Source organism: Terrapene carolina, unplaced genomic scaffold (genome assembly GCF_002925995.2).
Source record: "Terrapene carolina triunguis isolate 2854851 unplaced genomic scaffold, T_m_triunguis-2.0 Scaffold96, whole genome shotgun sequence".
Classification (NCBI taxonomy): Eukaryota; Metazoa; Chordata; order Testudines; family Emydidae; genus Terrapene; species Terrapene triunguis.
The window spans coordinates 50,304,365-50,319,289 of NW_020664447.1; positions in this window are offsets into that span (position 1 = coordinate 50,304,365).

Sequence of the window (14,925 nt, forward strand, 5' to 3'; positions counted from 1 at the left end):
TACCAAGTTAATTACTGTTCTCAACCTTCATTCAAGCTTTCACAATTTAGATAATCTAAGTTCCTTTCTTATTCCATTGCGTTTCATTCCTTGTATGAAACATCAGTAAAATAAACCTAACGTTCAGAAACTCATCTCCCACAATATCATGTCATTGAATGATCCCTATTGTAAAAATCATACTTTTCCTCTGACCTTGTTGTTATTGTTTTGTTATATAAATTATTCAGCTTGGTATGTCATATAGGTTAGACACTCCAACAACAAATGAGAAAAAGCATCCCATAGGATTAAAAAGAATGACAAGCAAGTTTGCTTTTCTTCAAGTATATATTCTAAAGCAGGGCATTGCTTAAACCCAGACGGTGGTGTTTGATTAAATACACAATTCCCTGATAGAGAGTGTACTTTGGAATGAATTAAGTCTCTTTTCCTTTTTTCCTCTGTGCAGAAGAAAGAACACTCTGGGGTGTGCAAGTCAAAGAAGCAAACTTAGCCTACAACGGTTATTCCCAGTTCGGAGTTGAAAAAATAATCAGAAGAATCATTTGCAATTGGCTAAAAGGAGAATGTCTGAGTTATGCCAGATAGTTCTAACTTCTATGTCTGTTAGAAGGTTGGCTTGGCTTTTCCATCATTCATTGCCTTTTTACTGAAGAATAATATTTAACCCAAATACCATGTGATGCATTCAGACAAAGAAACAAAAGAAAATGTTTTTTTCTTGAGCTATAGCTAGAGGAAGACTCTTGGATGGTGGATCTCCATATTAGTGAGCCTTGACATTTCTTCTCTGTCCATCTCTCTTTTCCTGATAGACTTCTTTGGGGGAGAAGGGAAAGAGAAAATGCATTAAGAAAAGGAGTCTCAATATTTATTTTCACTTTGGTTTTGTCTTCCCATCAAATTCTGATGCACACAAAGTGCAATGAGAGTCTGAAAATAATGGATTGTAGCCCCAATAAATTCACAACAAAGCAGTATAGCCATTGCAAGATCTCCTGATGGGAATTAAAGTTTGTCATCTGTTTTTAAATCAGATTTGCTATTCTCTAGCACTTCCCAAACCATTCATCACTCCCACACCTTTTATGCTATGCTTTTTTCTGGACACTTTCCTCAGTTATGCTAACACCTACCATGTTCACTCATTAAGAAAATAGCACATTAAAATCTTTCAAAGTCAAACTAATGTCTCTTCTTCTTGGACATCTGGGTTTGGAAATCCCTCTTCTACATTTCTCCAGTGTTCTGCGAAAAGTGCAAAAGGATACGGGACACTGATTATACCGTCTTTCTTATATACTACAAAATAGTCATTCTCAGATTCTATTGCAAATCAGGGCCCATTTGTAATAGAGAAAAAATGGTCTACTCATGTAGACCACTACTACTCCCAGACACACAATCCCTTCCTCATATCAAGTACAGTGTCTTTCATCCCCCTCTCTTCATCCTCTTTGATCATATTCTTGCTAGGAACAAAACTAATCTAATTTGTTATTAAAATTCCTACACATGGAATTTTGTTAGTTTCAATTCTGATTCAGTTGAGAAGCCCTACAGGAACCAGCATTGTATGTCTTTCTTAACAGAATAGAGTTTGTACATAGTCCCCATGTACTGGTCATGTGACAACATAATAGACAGGCAAATCATCTCCTTCCTACACATTCTTCACAATACTGTGCTTGTTTTGAATTTTCTATTTGCTTTTTTTTTTGCCCCAGAGGGTTTGTGGGGCAAGTTCATCATGACCAGATGGCTCCTTGCTTTAACTCCCCAGCTCAGGATTCATTTCTGTTTTTAGAGTAGCAGCCGTGTTAGTCTGTATCCGCAAAAAGAACAGGAGTACTTGTGGCACCTTAGAGACTAACAAATTTATTAGAACATAAGCTTTCGTGGGCTACAGCCCACTTCTTCGGATACATATGGGCTGTAGCCCACGAAAGAAGTGGGCTGTAGCCCACGAAAGCTTATGCTCTAATAAATTTGTTAGTCTCTTAAGGTGCCACAAGTATTTCTGTTTTTGGTTGCTTAGGTAGTTCTTCACCTACTGCAGCTTCAAACTGGCATGGAAATGAATTGGCAGGAGAGTATATCAGTGTAATAATTTTTGTGTCTCATACTCCTGTTGTGAAGCTGAATTTGTTAAAGTTTGTAAAGCTCCTGGGGCCAAAGTATGGTCCAGCTAGTGTGGCAATACAAGGTGCCCCTTTTTCCCCCTGCACCAACTACCCACATCCCTATAAGGGAAGATTGAAAAAATTGGGTTTGTTTAGTCTGGAAAAGAGAAGACGGAGCTGACATGATAACAGTTTTCAAGTACATAAAAGGATGTTTCAAGGAGGAGGGAGAAAAATTATTCTTAACTGCTGAGGATAGGACAAGAAGCAATGGGCTTAAATTACAGCTAGGGAGGTTTAGGTTGGACATCAGAAAAAACTCCCTAACTGTCAGGGTGGTTAAGCACTGCAATAAATCGCCTAGGGAGGTTGTGGAATCTCCATCATTGGAGATTTTTAAGAGCAGGTTAGACAAACACTTGTCAGGGATCATCTAGATAATACTAAGTCCTGCCTTGAGTTCAGGGGACTGGACTAGAAGACTTCTTGAGGTCCCTTCCAGTCCTATGATTCGATGATCATGGGTAGCGGTGTGGGCATGGAAGCAACTCTACAGAGCTGCTACTTCCTTCCCCCATGCAAATGGGGAGCAGGGTGAGGAAAGGGTGGAGCCTTGACTGTGCCGCACACTGGTGCGCTGGGAATACATGGTGTGCTGGGTATAGAGTCTGCTCAGTTTATTACCTCTCAGAACATCTGGGAAAGTGAGAAAGGGATTGTGACTCAAAATCAGTCTCCCTTCTGCAGCTGCTCCAGGGCTAGTGTAACAGTGCGCCACCTCTATTCAGGGCAGCTAGTTGTCTCACAATCTAGCCATTTATCACTATAGTATCTGGATGGGAGCCCTCCAAAGTAAAATCACTTGTTTGTTGCTCAAGTGGTGTTGGTGATTAGTAGTTGGACTGCTTTCGTTTGAGAGAGCATTTGCTTGGTATTAGGGGCCATACTCCACTAGAGGTCCCATCTTTCAGATATCACAAACCTGAGGTTCTGACTGAGCACTTGTGATTATAAAGATCCAGTGACACTTTCCACAGACCATATCCTGAAGCCATTACTCAGCATACTCCCACTGACAGATATCTGAGGCACACAAACAAACAAAAACAAAATAAACAAACAAAGTGCCACAACACCAGGCACTTCCACAGGAATCACATTGTCCGTGATAAGCTCCACAATGCAGAAACAAGAAGGGCTCGTAGTACAACAAAGATCGAGCCCTCTAAATGCCTGAATTTGGCTAATCGCTGTGCTTGCCCCAGTGGCTTGTCCCACAGCTTCGCATGTAGGAAGAGTGCATTGTACATGACAGGAGTGGTAAACAAAAAAAGATATTCTTTTGTGCAAATAGATATTCAATACATAGTGCATTTTAGCATTAAAAATAGCTGTTTTTCAGAGTAAATTTTTTTCTAATTGTTCCTGAAAGATACTGCATTAGAAGGGATTATTTAAAAAAAATATGGATGTTCTTTTCCCATGATTTTAAGAAGAGTATGTGTGGGGGTTGAGGTTTCTGCAAGAGAAATAAATGATCTGTCTCCTGATAATAACAGACCCAATGGAGGAAAAGATTCTTTTCTGATTTGGATATATTTTTGAGATACTCTTTCGGGTTAATTATTAGGTGATAAATCAGAATTCATAAAGGACAGAGTATGGTAAAGAAGAAAGGATTAAATTAAATTAAATTAAATTAAAAAAGGCTCTTTCGTTCTGACAAACATGCAAGTTTTTAAAACCAAACATATAGTGCTGCTCTATGGGGGTGGGATTGCAATTGTCATTTTCTCCTTTCCAATCCATTTCATCCTCCCACTTATTCCATCACTGAGATCAGGATGGTGAATGTGACACATCTTAATAATGTCTGAAGTAAGAGGTCATAAATAAAGCATTATGTAATCTGCACAATAAAACAGAAGAGGCGGAGAAGTTGGGTATAAGAGAAAAACTTGTTCAGATACACCTCTTGAAAAAAAGTAAAACAGAACTGCAGGAACTAGTGGGATCTACACTGTTTAGAACCTGGCCCAAAGAGCAAGGACTCATGGATTCAGTTCCCAAAGTCTGCCACTGACTAGCTGTATAATTTTCAAAAAGTCACTTTCATAATTATTGGGCCAATGGGAGTTTGCCTGAATAAAAACTGAGTAGGAATCTTAGGGTTTGGTTGATAATTTGTTACTAATATAGTGCTGCACTGCCTGTCTATAGGCAATTTTGCAAACACTGAGCCACACAAGTCCTCTGTACTAGGTGTTTACAGCCTAACTCTGGTGGATAAAATGCTAACATTTAAAGGACGAGGCATCAGAGAAGCTGCCAACAGATTTGCAGATCAATATTATTACTAGTATTCATTTTTCACTAGCACTCAATCCTAGTTCTAGATGCTTTCCCAACATACAAGTAGGCATGATTCTTGCTCCATCCCAAAGGCCACCTCTCCCTTTGTTAAAAACAATTCCACGCAGCTATCTGAACTCAATCCTTGCCAAAAGCCGAAACAAATAGAAAAGCTGTGCGGCATGCCCTGAATGTCAGCAAAATTCAGGCAATATTGGACCAAGATGAGAATGAATTGCAAATTATTTGATGCTCAAATAAATTTGTTAGTCTCTAAGGTGCCACAAGTACTCCTGTTCTTTTTGCGGATACAGACTAACACGTCTGCTACTCTGAAACCTTGCGAAGACAAGATATCCTAAAAAGAACAGCGTTCCAGCAGCTCTACTGTTATAAGAAATGGGGGTTCCAACTCATTGCAACTATGGCAATATCTCTCAGGTAGGCACCACTTGGGCCTTTTTAAATCAACATCAAACCTTAAACTTCACCTGGTAATTAAATGGCAGCAAGTACATACCCCCAGAGCAAGGGCATAATGTTTAGAAGCTAAAATGCTGCAACGGGGAGGGGGGGAGAGAACTTTTAAAATACGATTTGAAGGAGAATAAGAGGGAATTGCCCAAGAATATTGAGCAATGATTATTTCCATCCTTGTTATAATTTGGTTGGTGTTTTGTTTGTTTTTCTTTATCACATGATTAGAGGGGGGATATTTTTATAACCAGGAGTTGTTTATATTTGATTAAGTTGCCCATTTGGGCATGACCACTGAAGGTTAACGTTTAATCTTTCTGTGCTTCAGAATTTCCCCATCTGTAAAATGGTTTCATAATGCTGATACTTATCTGACAGGGCCATTGTGCTGCTCAGTTAACTGTTTGTATATCATTTTGATATCTTCAGTGTAAGTTATGCATATAAATGCAAAGAATGATATTGTCAGGGTAATTTCCTTTTTTTAATCTAATCTCTCCCCTTTCCCAAATTAGCTCCTACATAAAAACCTATCTTTAAGTAGCTGGGAGCACAATCCTAAGTATGAGATACACTCACCACCTGGAGGATTGGGTCCTGGGCCAAATTCCTCTCCCTTTGCAGAACATGAGTAACTCACATTGAAAGAAAAGGTGATTTTCTTGTATCCTACAGAGGAAAAATCAGGACATAAATAGGATTTTATAATGACCAAAAAGTTTAGTTATGGGTATGGTAACTGGTGAAAATAACATGATCACTGTGTGGAAAGATAATAAAAATGGGACTTCTAAATTTTACCACTAGTGTGAGCAAAAGCAAAGTTATTTCCACGATTCTGGGATTAAAGAGAATGCTGATAATCATAAATATACATAAAAACACCATTTCCACCACTTACGTGTTACAACTGTTAAGGGGAAAGCACCCTTTAAATCATGATTTTGTTATATAATAGCAAGAGGAAAAAATGTAAGTGAAATATGATCACTTCTATAGCAGGGTTGGGGGCGGGAAAGAGGGAGGTTGTTTTTGTTTTTAAACTGAAGAAAAAAAAACAAACAAACAGATTCCTCAAGTAAAATGGATTTTGGTGCCTGCCAGATAAACAGCAAAAATCAGCATGTGTCTTTATGAGCCAGGGATCTTCTGAGTGCTAGATCAACGACTGCCAGCAGCAAGAAAGACTTGCTGCAGAGAAGTCAAGGAAATCTACACCTAGACTTCAGACACAAATGAAGGGGTGAGATCAGGTTAATGGAGGAAATCTGCTCAAGTGTTTGTGGTTTTACCCAGATCTGGAATTCCCTTGTGCTTTCTAAGAGCAAAGCATGTGTACATTTAAGAAGTTTACTTGCTATGTCACGTGAAGTATGCAACTAAAGAAACTGGAAGCCACCCAAGCAGGTGGACTCTAGTGGAGATTAGCCTAAGCAACTGGAGGGCTTGGGAATGCCAAGGCATTGCTTCTGTGGTCTAGGTGGGTGGCCAGTGCCAAGAGGGGTAATGGAGGGGTCAATACCTGGGGAGTGCACTTGACCCAGAGCTACAAACAGATATCAGTCACTATATCCAGACCTAGGGAGCTTCGCAGCGAATAGGATTCAGTAGTTAGATCCCTTTTACAATGGACTGATGTAGGTGTACTATTTCTAAATCCTTTTGCAATTTGAAATTCTGGCTGCAGTGTCTCATTTGATGCCATTTCCTTTAACACTCAAAAAAACGCGTCACATCCTTAATATACTGAAGGTTGACTCACACAGCTGCATGTTGCTGCATGTACAGGAAACACTGCAGTAATCAAACAGTGCAAGGCAGGCAATAATGTAAGCCATTGATACTTCAACCCCTCTTCAATTGTTTAGGGCTTTCTATTTCCTGACTAATGAAATCTGACATCTGTTGATATGATGAAGACAGGAAATGCTAGTTCTTACCAGTTTTGTTTGTATTTTGCTGGAAAAGTTACAGTTATTCATTCTCACTGTAGGTTTGTGGCAATCATGCTTCTTATTAATTCCTTCTGGTGCTTATATACCTGATTTCACAGGCAATGCAGCTGTGCTAGAGCTGATCAAATAGGTTTACCCCACTTCTTTGTTCCCTCAGCGTGTCTCTATTTCAGTTTCTACCTCAATAATTCCTTAGAAGAGATAAAGAGTCTCCCATTAAGCCCCATGCTCTCTGCCCCCCTGCTCATTTGAGAAATATTTTCCCGCTTGGGTTTTTTTGGGGGGAAAAAGGGCTTGTGTCTCTGTGAGGAAGACTAACAGGACCATTTCTCCCTCTCAAAGTGTGAGCCAAGGTCACTGTGGTCTTCCTCACTGTGGTCTCCATGTATTCCTCTCTGAAATGGACTTGTGGAGGAAGTGACATGACACAGGTGCTGCCGGCTGGGAGAGCAGCCTGAGGCAAAAGCCTCCAACTCACATGATATTCCAGGCAAGACAATCTCCATTAGACGAAACTTAACAACAATGACTTTATTGCCTCTGCAAGCGGTGATCAAAAGGGGGAGGGGAGGGCGGTTAGCTTACAGGGAAGTAGAGTGAATCAAGGGGGCAGGTTTTCATCAAGAACAAACAAACAGAACTTTCACACTGTAGCCTGGCCAGTCATGAAACTGGTTTTCAAAGCTTTTCTGATGTGCAGCGCGCCCTGCTGTGCTCTTCTAACCGCCCTGGTGTCTGGCTGCGTGTAATCAGTGGCCAGGCGATTTGCCTCAACCTCCCACCCCGCCATAAATGTTTCCCCCTTACTCTCACAGATATTGTGGAGCACACAGCAAGCAATAATAACGATAGGAATATTGGTTTCGCTGAGGTCTATCCGAGTCAGTAAACTGCACCAGCGCACTTTTAAACGTCCAAATGCACATTCTACCACCATTCTGCACTTGCTCAGCCTATAGTTGAACAGCTCCTGACTACTGTCCAGGCTGCCTGTGTACAGCGGGTTTGCATCAAGGAGAAACACACACAACTGTCACACCGAAGCCTGGCCAGTCATGAAACTGGTTTTCAAAGCCTCTGTGATGTGCAGCATGCCTTGTTGTGCTCTTCTAATCGCAAACAGCCTAGTCAGCAAACAGCGCCAGCGAGATTTTAAACATACAAAAGGCACATTCTACCACCATTCTGCACTTGCTCAGCCTATAGTTGAACTGCTCCTTACTACTGTCCAGGCTTCATAAGCCATGGGAGCAAGGGGTAGGCTGGGGTAGGTGTGACCGCGCGGTGCTGCTGGCTGGGAGAGCAGCCTGAGGCAAAAGCCTCCAGCTCCCATGATATTCCAGGCAGGACTGAATCTCCATTAGACAAAACTTAAAGAAGAGAATGACCTGGAGTCACTCCCATTTATGTTCAGGCTCCCCGACCGACCTCACCGAGGCTGGTCAGGAGCACCCATGTCTGCCCAGGTGCCCCCACTGACCTCACCGAGGCCAGCCAGGAGCAACCAGGAGACAGCAGCAGATGGTGCAATATGGCTGCTAACCCTCTTTGCTAACTTGCAAAGGCAAGGAGCTGCTGCTGTGTAGCAATGCAGTACCGTGTCTGTCAGCAGCACCCAGGAGACGTATGGTGACAGTGAGCTGAGCGGGCTCCATGCTTGCTGTGGTATGTCGTCTGCATGGGTAACCCAGGAAAAAAGGCGAGAAACGATTTTTTGCTGTTGCTTTCACGGAGGGAGGGAGGCCTGACGACATGTACCCAGAACCACCCGCGACAATGTTTTTGCCCCATCAGGCATTGGGAACTCTACCCAGAATTCCAATGGGTGGCGGAGACTGCGGGAACTGTGGGATAGCTACCATAGTGCAGACATACCCTCAGGTAGATGGCATGAGAAGAAAGGATCTTTAGGTTAGGGGAAACTACTAACTTCCATCTAGGTACTCCATGGAAGAAAGGTGATAGAACATTTCCTGGAGACCTGTCTACCCAGGAGGTGTCAGGGAATACTGCCTATACACACACACAAAGCAGTGGAATTTATACACAATGCTGTCAAATGCATAAAGTTCATAGAAAAAACCTGGAGATTATTTTCCCCTCTAATCCCTTTCACGTACAGTCTAGTTTTAGTTATAGCTTGTTGTAATATTAACTGCAACCTTTAACAATATTCATACAGAAGAGTGATTTTTATGTTGGTGGAGCCCATGAAGTATTATCTAGTATTCACAGACAGGGGGAAATGGTATCATTATATAAATACAATTAAAACTTCACTGGAAGATGTCCTGTACTCACTGTTCCCCTGACTAATTGCATGAACACTGTTGTAAGACTTTACCATAAATCTCTAACCGATAACTCTTTGCACCAGTTTGTATTCCTGCCAGTGCCAGGTAGGAGTAATGAATGTATTGTACTTAACAAGTAGTATCTCATGTCACCAACAGAATACAGGCAGTGATTTCACATTCCTGGCTCAAATTGTACATGTGGCTTGTAAGTGTAAAGAAGTGATATTTAACATGGAAAATTATGAACAAGCATTTGTTTTGCTGTGTTATTTTTCATAAGTATGAGTGCTGATAATCTCATTCAGCCAATATAGCTTGGTCCTAAATTGCAACATTATTTCTAACAGTCTTTCATGAGCAGGGACTGTTAGTGCCATTTTATATCAGTTTTGCAGGAGGAGCGGTTGCTCAGTACGAACAAAGCTGAGGTCACAAAACTCACTGTGTTAGACATTCAAAGCAGTTAACAAGGACTCTGCATTGCAACTCAAAGCTGAGCCCACAACTATCTCTTTGGAAACATTCCCCACTGACGCGTCAGGGTCAATCAGGCCTCCAGAGACAAAAAGCAAGAGCACTGAATCTCTGTGCCTCCTATTAAGTAGGATTGGTTGGATACTAGTCTGAGGAAGCTCTGCAAAACATTAAAAAACAACAACAACAACAACACTGGGTAACCTGGGTTCAGGTAAAATTTCTTTTGCTTTCCCGATTTGTTACTAACTCAAAACCCAAATCAGATTTGCTGAAAGGCTTCAGGCAAGTCTAGACCAAATTTCAAGTGAACTTGGTACAAGATGCAAGTGAATCAGGCAATTTATATTTAGGGTAGGAACCAGGACACACAAACCTGTGTGAACCAAGGGCCTAATCCAAAATCCATTTAAGTCAGTGGGACTCTATTAACCTCAACTGGCTTTGGATCAAGCCACAAAATGCAACATTTTACTGAGTTCTGCTATTCGATTCTGAATGTTCACACAGGATCAGATTCTTGTTGAGATGGTTTTAGTAATATCTGAGCTATTTAAAACGTTGGTAGTACTTGTTCATTTCCAGACAAGAATCCTGCAGGTTAAATGCTCAAAATTATAACTTAGATTCATATCTAAAGTTGGTAAATTTCATTACAAAAAGTTACTCCATTGTTAGAACTACTATTATTGAAATGAGAGATGAAACTAATGTCACATTAAGTGCCACAGTGCCAGCGTTCATGCTTGAATGAGAAATAATTCAAAGCATCTATAATGTTAGTAGCTTTGTGTGACTGCAAAAGCCACTCCATCCACAGATATGCAATTTATACAGCACTTTCCAAAGTGCCTTGTCTTGCACTGAATGGTATGAATGCTCTTATGTGCCAATATAACGGAAGCCTTCAAGAAGGGTATTTATTTTTGAATTATCAGGATCTTTAAGTGTTCTCTGAATGCCAGCCCCCATGATACACTAAATAATGTGAAGTCATCATTCATTAGTTACCTTTCTCTCTTACAAATACAGCACTTTGTTACTTTAGCTCTGCAGCTTCAATATATTTCTGCTTCTTTATGTGCCTACTTTACAGGCTGAGCATGCTTTCCTGGAGCACTGATGGGTTCTGGATGGTTTGTGCTGTTCCAATTACTGAGTCCCCGTCCCCCCCCCCGTTATCTGGAGAATCAACCAGGAAAGATCTTATTGATCAATACAAGGTCAGTCATCAGCTAAAGCATCATCACGCACAATCTGATATCGTACAAGGCGCCTGATGTCACCTGCATCAATAAGACTTGGCTGGAAGATTCTGCTAGCTCTGTGCTATCATCCCTCCTCCCTTACAATCTACCCAGTAAAAGCAAGAGTGCAGGAAGGGTAAGGAATGTGGGGGAGGTCACGGCCTAGAGACAATCTCCTTGAAAAGCATTCACTTGGGGAATGAATCTAAGGACAAGATCAATGTTGGACTGTTTCTGGTATATAGCAACCTCTCCACAGCTCCAGTGGATTCATGCCAGAGCTAATAGACCTGCTGTCTGACACAAGGGATTCACATATTAGTTTAGTCCCTGGACTAATGTGTACAATGAATTAATTTGAATGCGGCTCTGAAACATTTGATCACTCCTTCCTCCTCTCCTTTATTTTCTCCCTTGCCATCTGCAAGCTCTGTGCTCTCCAAGGGAACCTTATAAAGACTACTTTTCCTGGATATCCTTCAGAGAATCATCTTTTCCTCTCCCTCTGTCTGTTGGAGTTCATTGAGGTTCTGGTCTGTATCACCTCTTCTTCTACCTCAGTCTTTTACCAGCAACCTTATCTGTCAACTACTCCATGTGTGCAGTTAAGGGAAGAGAAGTAGATTTGGGAATTAACTTTTATCAGTATGTCCAATCCAGATCCATCCCTGTCTCATGCATTTCCTCTTGTATATCCCCAACACCTAGTGAAACTCAGTCTCTTTAAAGCTGAGTGGATGAAATGGACTTCCATGGAGCTGCACCAGTTTACACCAGCAGAGTATCTTTCATGCTTATCTCTCTACTAATACAGCTCAGCCCTTACTTATTCCATCACCAGATCTTTCTTGAGCAGAGACTGCTAGTGGCATATTGTGTCAGAGTATTTTTAGCAAGAATAAGTGTCCAGTGGGGAGAAAGGTCACTAGGCTAAGACAATAACTGAATATTGGCGCACAAGTTAACAATTAAATGTCTCAAAATTCCTCAATTCCACATCTAGAAATAGTTCAGTTATGGTCACAGAGCAGAAGCATACTGCAGCGTATAACCACAGTGATGATGCAAAAGGCCTAAAATTCTGTATTGTAAACACTGACACAATAGCAGTATTTCGTCTCAGAGCATATCTGGATCTTAAACTGATCACCAGTAAACCGGCTTTGCCTTAATCTCTCCAGATGAAAATAATGTATTTAGGTGCAGCTGCTGCATACAGGTTACACCCATCCCCCCAAGCAAATAAAACTTGACATGTTACCAAGGCATTACATTTACCATAGATCTGTCTTCCTCTTCTCTCACATTGCTTTTTGATTTGTGTAGCTGAGCATTTAGCTGGTCCTTAACTCCCTTCAAATCATCTCTGCCTGGATTTGTTGAATTGGCCCATTGTTCAGCTGAATTTACAGCACTTTAGTTTACATATTATACATGTTTTGTCACCAAAATGAACTTTATTCTCCATAGCAAATTGGTTGCACCTCACTCAGGAAAAGCTTTTTTCTCCCTGCTGGCATTGAAGTAGCATAAAGTTATATTAGCTAGTATTCAGGTTTGTGAACAAGCCTAATGTATTAGTGCTTTGGCTGTCTATCAACAATATGGAACAAGTAAAAACTGATGGTTTTGGATCAGGGCAGCAGCTTAAGTCTACTACTGCTGCTGAACTATTATAAAATAGTTAAGTCTTAGTTATTTTGGTTGGGGAAGATGTTAGGACCTAATGTTAGCATCTATTCATTCAGCTGCTGCTGTGTATTTCCTCATGGCATGATACACACCCTGTTAACATATAGGATAAAATATTGCCTCTGAAAAAATGGAATTTCTTCCTACCTAATCTCCCTGGGAATTCCAATTAACTGGACCCTCAAAAAATAACCACAAAAGTTTTCAGACAAACAACTGAGAAAAATGCTCTAGCAAGCATTTTCTTACTAAAAAGCCTGTAAAAGTGGCCTCTCATCTAAGAGGTAAATAAATCTCCCAAACTTACTGCAGTGCTGTGCCTATTCAGTATATTGAATACTTTAGAAGTGTGTGAACATTCATGCTAATAACTAGTCAGTTCCCTCACCATCTAGTTATGCATTTAATGTTTGTGTGACATCTCTTAAGCAAACCACAATGAGATATAGAGCCACAAGTTACTGACTCCTAATGAATGCACTAACTAGGCTTTTCATATCCCAGCTGAAAAATATTTCCCCAGTCAGAGTTTTAAACAGAGTACCACATATTTCCTTACACCTCATTCCTAAATTAACCAAAGAGACAGCTTTGTGAAGCCAAAATCAGAGCCCATCAAATGAGACCTTTTCTAGCTACCACTTTCCTCTCTCTATAAGAAAGATCTGACTTCTACCATGATAAACAAGTAGCTCAAACCACATCACCTTATATTGTGCTGGGAGGAATTGGCCAATTTACTACAGCTGGACACAACTATATTTCCCTGGTAGGCAGGCTCAGCACCTGTCTGCCTTTAAGGACATGCAGCTGTGCTCTTTCCTCTACAAAGGGAGAGATTTTTAACGCTTTCCTTTCCAAGTACTGAACAGAGTCTTCACCTCCTCACAGACCCTGATGTTAACATAATATGAAAGCAGTGCAAAAGCATTTCTTTTTAACTGAAAATTTACTCCAAACCAAACTGGTTCCACTAAGAAATTACTCAAAAATGTCAAGCAACAAATTTGGAAATTTCTGCACAGCTCTACTCAAAAAGCTGACCCTCTATAGAGGAAACATTAATGTTCTGATCTTGCAAATGCTTTTACATGTGTTTAACTTTGCACATATGAGCAGCTCCACTGAGGCCAAGGGGACTACTAACATGAGTAAAGTTACGCTTGTATGTAAGTGTTTGCAGGAATGGACCCTAAATGAAGTGCAAAATAAGAAAAAATAATCCAGGGATATTCCTAGAACCTCTGCTGTGGCTGCTAGTATGGAATCAAGAAGATCCAGGAGTCTACCTGTGGCAGAATTCAGATCTACAAAGGGCTCCCCAGTTCAATGTCTGGTGATGCAAAATCTAGTAGGAATTTACACATTCTTTTGAAGATGCTTCTTTGAAATCACAATGGCACACTGTACTACACTTAGTCCAAGAGACAGCTGTAGGATAGACTTTTCCCAGTATACCATGCTTGTCAGGCTGCAGCTACAGGGTTAAAAGCAAGAGTTTTCCCTTTATGAAGACTTTTGCAGCCAGCTTGTGGTTGGATGCCAATGACAAATAGCCATTGCATGGGGAAAGCATAAAAGTTAGAGTAAATATTTTAAAATGGCATCCTTGAATAGAGTTTGTAAAATGAAGCATGTTATTCCAAGGGAACACAATGTATATTTGATGTTGGGAAAGGATTTATCAGCTGCAGTTTCTGTTACATTTGAACTGAAGAATAATAAACTTACCTTCAAATAGCTTCCTTTGAAATAATGAAAAACCTCATCACTTTATTAACTTGGGGAATCCCAAACCTATGTAACTATCTCTGATGAATATTCAGATTTTGCATGGGGATAATTAACACTGCAAGTAAATGCTTTAGTTACTATATATAAATGAATTCCCTGCATTGAATTTATATCAAACTCTATTAATAAGACTTTCAAATGAATTTCAGTTAAAGAGGTAACCATAATTAAATGATGTTAAACAATTATAAATTACTGGAAAACGTGCAAAAGTCCAATTGCAGCACAACTCATATATGATTTATTTGTATCACTCTATAAATTAGTTGGTATGGTGTCTTTATTGTTAGCTATGTGTCAGTTTTATGAAATATTCTTATGGATACCTCAATTTTTACCATATAGACCGACTGAAGGGCTTTTTATTGCTCATGACTAGAGGATTCCTGTTGCAAAGAATTAGTTCTGCCAAAATCTGATTACAATGGATTCAAAAACTGGTGGGTAAGATACTATGAACTCACATATCAATGTTTGTTTGTCTATGCAGCACAGTCTTTTAGTCTAAAAC